The following is a 7,486-nucleotide window of genomic DNA, read 5'->3' as shown; positions in this document are numbered from 1 at the left end:
CGATGTACAAATGCGCTTTACACAATTGATGTGTGTATGGATTGGGATAACAGTTGTATGAGCCCCTAATAAAATGTTAAAAAATAAATAAATAAATAAATTTATGTCTATGTTAATGTGACTAATATAAGACTAATAGCTTCAAAATAACATACAAACCAATTCTAGGCAAGAAGAAACACTCTTTTCAATTAACCCTAGGATATGTTTGGTCTTTGCCATTTTCTGGTCTTCCAAATTAGAGATGTAGACATGATTTTTTTCTCCTTCTTGCTCTAACTATGGTCCTTTGTCTCCCAATTTTTTAATTGGTTATTTGAACTCAATTGCAGTAACCTTTAATTGACCCCTTACCTCTTTTTACTCAATCTCCCCTTTTAAAACTAAAAGATTAGGTTTAAAAGATTAAACCTAAAAGATTAACACCTTCTCCACTCTTTGACTAGACCAATGATTCACAACCTTTCCCCCTACATATGTTTGACCCGCAAAGAGTGTGTCAATGGTTAAGCTAGCAACAGAGAAGTGGGCAGTTCGAACTCACCAAATGCTTTTGCAAAGATAGTCAAACCAACCAACTGCTGCTAAAGATGGATTTCATCTCGTAATGACCCCCTTTGGGTTCCAAGGTGATAAAGCTTTAAGGGAACAAACAGGCTCACCTTGCTGACCTTGGGGTTAGCAGCCCAATGTTAAACCCACAATGTCACTAGGAAATCTTTGGGAGCAATTATCCTCTGTCCTATGTGGTCTGTGTAAGTCAGAATCAATTCATGGAAATTGGCATTTGCTTTGTGTCTTGTTAAGAAAACGTTTTAGCCATATTGTCCTAATCTCAACATGACAGGTCAATATGATACAAGTGACACTATACAAGAGACACAGTGACACCGTGAAGAGAACGTGAAGAAGTTTGTGGGGGGAAAAAATCACACTATCCCTTAATTTCATTTTCTGCAATGTTTTAAAATCCCCTCAGACACCTCATGTATGTATATCTATACATCTTACATAACAAGAGTAAGACATTTTGCTTCCCCGAGAACCCACTTTCACCCCATTTCAGGTGATATCTGACCCATAGGGACTCTAGAAGACAGAGTAGAACTGTCCCTGTGGGTTTCCACGGTTGTAAATCTTCATAGGTGCAGAAAGCCTCACCTTGCTCCCTGGAAAGGGCTGGTGGTTTTGAACTGCTGGCCTTGCAGTTTGCTGCCTAACGTGTAGTCTAATATGCCACCAGGGCTCCCGGGAGATGGAATGGACCGAATGGCAATCATTTGTTGTTGTTGGAGGTGAAATGCATACACTAGACTTCCTCTCCAAAGAGCAGCTGGTTTGGTGGCAGGTGTGTAGAGAAGAATAAAGTTCATCATTGTGCACGACCATCCTCAAATTATCAATAGCATCTTTAGCCATTGTGATAACACAATATGCTTCCCCCAAAAGGAGTCATGTTCCTACAAAAGAAGGGCAAAGCATATATGTCGATACTCTTTGGCCAGGAGCTGAAGCTTAATACATGGTCCCACTGAGGTGGACCTGGACAACTGCCTGTCTTTCAAAGACTGTATTAGGGAAAATAGTCACTAAGGCTATAGTGGAGACAACTAGCAAATATTACCACGACTGAGGGTGAATGCTTAACCTCACCAGTGAGGTCATGTGGATCTCATGTGCCCTCTGATATAATGCACAGTCGCTCCAGTATAGGATATTTTTTCCAAAAGCTCACAATCCCATTCCAGCCATGAGAAGAACATTAGACAAAACCAAACAGCGGGATTTTCCACAAGACACCTGATCATTCCTACCCAGACTCTCAAAGCCACAAATCACAAGTGAAGATGAGCACCTGTCACAGATCAGAGATCACTAAAGAGACAGGACAATGAAGTGAAAGTGATACTTCTAAAAGACCCTGGAAAAGCAAGATAACACAAATGGAAAAACAGACAATATGCAAGTAATGCCCGGATTTTGGTTAATGGTAAAAACAGCCCCATGGTCAGGTAGGACGTTGACACTACTGGAAATTGAGTGCGAGTGAAGAAATAACCTGCATGGCCTTCCCTCTGTATCTGTGGCGGACTGGCTCCAGGCCCTCTGCCCAGGAGCTGAAATTCCTGGTGGAAAATGGCACAGTATTCGCATATATCCTATGTACATTGTCCTGTGGACTTTAACACATCTCTAAATTATGAGTGGGACTTTAAAAGATTGGTAGAAAAACTCTATTATCCTTTAATGCCATTTGTCCATGAGCTTAGTAAAGTGCTCTCATACTTATAATTCCTATACAATCTTAAGTAGAATGAAATAGTACTTTAGGCTCCTTCTTAATCGCTGAGGAGGTGCTTTGGCCATGTAATTGCATTTGCCTCAGCCCCCCATGCCCCAGAATACTTCCTCTCCGAAACTGGCTGAATCTATGAATGTGAAACCCTTGGCGAAGGGAGGCCAAATATGTTAATTATGTAAGTGTTCATAAATCTCAAAGATCCCAATTCTTTAAAAAGAGGGTTATTTAAAAAAGCATCCTCTCAAGCATACATATACACAAACACACTTCCAAACACTCTTTTTGAGCAATGGTGCCCCAGGTTGAAAAGATTGTTAGACTAACCTTTTGAAAATGTGCATTTAATCATATGATTTCCCTGCCCAAACCCTTAAATGACCCTCTTCCCAGAACATACATCACATAAGAGCTTTATTACTTGGCTTTTGATGAGCTTTTCAAACTCATCTCCCTCCGTTTCACCTCGGGTGCCCGGCCCTTCCTTTACTGACCAGGGCTCTCTGCATTTTCCCGAGTGCCTCTGTTGTTTCGTGCTTCCACACCTTCACACGACCTCCTCTCATGAGAGCAGGTACGATTCAGAAAGGGACTGCAATGAGGATTTGTCTGAGTTTAAGAAAGATTAAATGGGGCAAGCAAAATGGCTGTTTGTGTTTATTTTCGTTATTCTCTACTGCCTGCAATAGTCATCCCGTCTGACAGAATCTTTTGATCAAAGATCTAGGCACGTAGATGATAGCCTGCTTGACAAATGGCCTGTGGTGTCCCAGAAATGACCTGGAGACGAAGCAGCCCACAGGACATGCAGCATCAGGCACGCGATTCTGCACCTCAGCCCTGCTCATAGCCAAGCTGGCAGATGGCTTTCAGAAATAATACATTTATCTTAAACATTTGATTGTGGTGGTAATGATAGGATGAGAATGAGGAAATGAGTGGCGCCTCTGATAAAATCTCAACGATAATTTGCATGAGACATAGTGGAAGGGTTTGGGCGATGGTGCTTTGTAAGGGCCTCCTTCATAAGATGTGTAGGTTTGCTACCTTAGAGCCTCCCTGGTGCATAAAGAATTTAAAACTGTAGGGATCTAATTTTAAAATTCACAATGACAGAGCATCAGAACAGGATTGATAAGCTGAACATCATTTTTTTGACTAGGAATTTCAAGATTGGCCTAATCATTTTAATAAGGAATGCTCTTGGATTCTACCCTAGGATTCCCCCAAATTAAGCTCAGTTAGATAAACTCCTACTTAAATGTGGTGAAAGTTCATATACTTTGAAGGAAGACTTGCCTTTTTATAAAATTTCCATTGAATTTGTCTGAAATATTAAAGTATAATATTTAAAATATCTCAAGAGGTTTCCTTCTCAATGTGCAATATATTTTTTAATGTTAATATGGTTGTTTATCTATAGAGAAGTCATTTTCCAGGATGCTGAAAAATTGAAGGCAGAGAGGGTAATGATGAGAGTGAACTGACTATAGGTAAAGATGTGACATCATTAAATAAGGTTGATTTCAAAGCCATGGGAGCCCAGGGATTTTGACCACTAAGGAGCAATGTTAACTCTGTATGTACTTACTTTTCCTGGAGTGATTCAAGTCATAAGTATAAGGTAACAGTAAAAGAACAAGGTTCAGTTTTCCAGGGAAGCAGTAAAATGCATAACTCCCAGGTCAGGTATACCATGGGTAGGAATCTACCCTGCACAGTCAATGTGACTACAAGCCAAGAAGTCAATGAACCAAAGAATCCATGAAGTTGAATACCACAACTGCTAGGTCACTATGTATTTATTCTCCTTTAAGAGTCTGCATCCTCCCATCACAAGGTTGGATATATACCCACCTCCCCAGGGGACGAATAACAGAAATGTGGGTGAAGAGAGGCAATCGAGAGTGTAAGATATGAAATAACAGTATGTAATTGATCGAGGCTACATGAGGATGAGAGGGTGGGAAGGGAGGGAAAAAAAGAGGGGCTAATACCAAGGGCTAAAGTAGAAAATGTTTTGGAAATGATGATGGCAACATATGTACAAATATGCTTGATGCAATTGATGTATGGAATGTTATAAGGGCTGTAAGAGTCTCCAATACAATGATTTTTAAAAAATAAAATGAGCATCACCAAAAAAAAAAAAAAAAAGTCTACATCCTTGGCTAAATCCAAAAATTTCCATGTCTAGCCATAAGTACAGAGAATGAAAGAAAGCAAAAGAACGAAAGCAAGGAATGGGCAATGAAGGAGGACAGAAGAAAATGAACACAGACACTGGTGTACCTGGACTCTGTGCGCTCTTTGTATCTAGGACTGCTTTAACTAGACAAATCGAAATTTAAATTGCAGAACAAACAGTTCCGCTTTTTGTAATGGTAGAATAGTTTTACTAATCTTGCAAAAAAACTTAACAGGTATGACTTCCTACTCCATGAAAAAGAAACTGTGTGCATGCATGAAGAAAGATGAGACACAGCAGAAACTGGAAGGAAAGAGGGAACTGTCCTGAGCACACGTTACAGATATTCTTATTGCCTAAGTGCATGTATCAGATAATCTTGGTTTGTTTCTGTTTCTAAAACTGAAACAGAAGTGCACAGTCCTACTATCTAGAAGCTTCAATTATGAAATGTGGCGTTCTGAGAAGGACAGGAGTGTGCATTGCTGGAGAACGCTCCGGGTGCAGAAGATCTTCAAATTCTGATGAGCAATTCTCCCTACATTCCTGGATAAGTCTTTCACTGGGTGTAAGAAACATAAAGGATGCCACATTTTCAATCAGAAGCAGCGTCTGGGAGAATCAGATGGAATTTAAAACACAAACAAAAACCTCAGCAGAGATAGCATCTGATGCCACATCAGGGGGGAAAAAAGTTAGAATCTGAGGCCTGCTCTATTACCTGATCGCCAAGAACAAAGTCAACGTTCTTCGCAGGAAGGAAACAAAACCGAAAGCTCCCCTAGAGCAGGTTGCCTGCAAAGTTCAGTTCACCCTTTAAAAATATAGGCTTCTACAAAGGGGAAAATAGATCCACCGCCAAGAGAATAAAACTGGAGATGCCCCCAAAATGTTAGTGTTGGCAGATTAAGGATTTTAAAGCAGTCATTTGAAGTATGTCCAATGACTGAAAGGTAAATTGGTCAAACAAATACATAAATTGTGAATAAAAGGAGAAAAGGGCAAACACAACAAAGTAGTATATACAAATGCTAGAGCTATAAAATGCAACAGGTGAATTTTATCAATGAATTTCTACGTGCACCAAAGAGCAGATTTGAGACAGTGGAGAGAGAAAAATAATCCCTAGGGCAATCAGTTAAATAAGTGTGCAAAAATCCAACCAACCTCATCAAGTCCGTTCTGATTTAGGGCAATCCTATATGCAAAAACATAAAAAGGCCAGGAGAGGCATAAAACAAAATACAAGAAATGTTAATGCAGAGGAAGGCAAGAAAGGAGGAAAGAGGAGCCCACCACCATCACAACTACAAGGACCAACCAAGGACTGTTCAAATGCAAAACAAATAGTGATACTCCCCACATATGCCAATCAAGAGGCAGATATCACCCAACTGCCTAAAAATATCAAGACTGAACTTGATATTCTCTACAAGACCTGCACATTAAACGTGAACATGAGATTGGCTAATATAGAAAGGATGGGAACAGATCAACCGTGAACACAGTTCTATAAGAAAGCAGACTGAGTAGGTTTCTATAGAATGATATTGAACTCAAGACAAGGAATATTACCAGAGAATCTAATGGAAATAGATTCAAATCTAATTGGAAATAGATTCAAATCTAATAACGTTTCAAATCTAATGGAAACGATTTACAAGTAAGATATGTCAATCCTAAATGTGTATGCGACTAATAATACTTTCAAAATTAATGAAGCAAAAGCTGGTAGAAATAAAGGTTATGGACAAGTTCATAAATGTAGTTGGATACTTCAAAAATCATTTCTCAGCAATTCATAGAACCCAAACTCGCTGTTGTCAAGTCTGACTCATGGCAGTGCTACAGGGTGTCCAAGACGGAGGCATTTTTCTTCTCCTAAGGAGAGGATTGGTGAATTCTAATAGCCCAACTTTGGTCAGCAGCTGCTCATTCTACCCACTGCACCACCTTGGTTCTTTGACAACTAGACACGAACAAACTCAAAGAACAGAATATTTAGGCAACAAGATTGACATAATATTTATAGAATATAAACTGTTGCACACAATCCCATCCCAGGATATTCATTATTCTCAACTGTACATTGTCAGGTTGTCATCCCACATGCAAGGCCATGTTCAAAGCACCCACAGGCCTTGCATATAAGATGCTAATGATAACTGGGAGTGGGGGAGGTGAAACCTTACAAAGCAAAATTTATAAATAATATAGAATTAAGACAAAGAGGATTGACTATAGAATATCTGGAGAATTCCCAAATATCTGACAACTAAACAGCATCATTACTAAAGAATGAAGAGGATGAAAAGCAAGAGGACATTAGAAAATATTTAAAACAAAATAAAAATGAAACTATAATATCAACATTTGTGGGACGTAGCAAAGCAGCGCCGAAGAGGAAAGTTACAGCACTACAGGTCTACAATCAAAAGGACTGATTTAATCATAGGCCACATCAGAATTGAACGGAGCTTTACCTTAAACAAACCAGTAGCAGATTAAAAGAACTGAAGTACTCCCATGCACCTCAGGCTGCAATGCCCTCGTGTGCAATGAAGCAGATGAGTTCGGTCCCAAGACTGTGCACGAGGAAATTGGACTTTGGTTCAAAATTCATGCCTTCAGGATATCTGATAAATGGCAACTCAAAACCACCAGACTATTTCCATACTCTCTTTGCCCAGTTTAGTCTAGTCCTACCTTTAGTATAATAAACATTATTGAAAGTTTTGACTTATGTCCAACCCTCATTGATTATGTAAACAGTGTCCAATCAGCTAAGTTTTTAACCCGTACAAATCAATAATCCATGCATTTTGATCCAAACACTGTCCTATACATACATTTTTGTTCCTCAACAGTGTTTTAAATTCTATGCCAGTGAATAAATTAATGGTAATATCAATAAAACTACCATATGCCCAGGGGGATAATTTATAATGTCCTTCAACAAAATAATAATGATGCCTTTAAGGTGAACCAGGTGCCTATAT

Source organism: Echinops telfairi, unplaced genomic scaffold (genome assembly GCF_000313985.2).
Source record: "Echinops telfairi isolate 266 unplaced genomic scaffold, ASM31398v2 ScPeMD7_2291;HRSCAF=2852, whole genome shotgun sequence".
Taxonomy (NCBI): domain Eukaryota; kingdom Metazoa; phylum Chordata; class Mammalia; order Afrosoricida; family Tenrecidae; genus Echinops; species Echinops telfairi.
The sequence above is the reverse complement of the archived record's forward strand: the minus strand, read 5'-3'. Positions refer to the sequence as shown.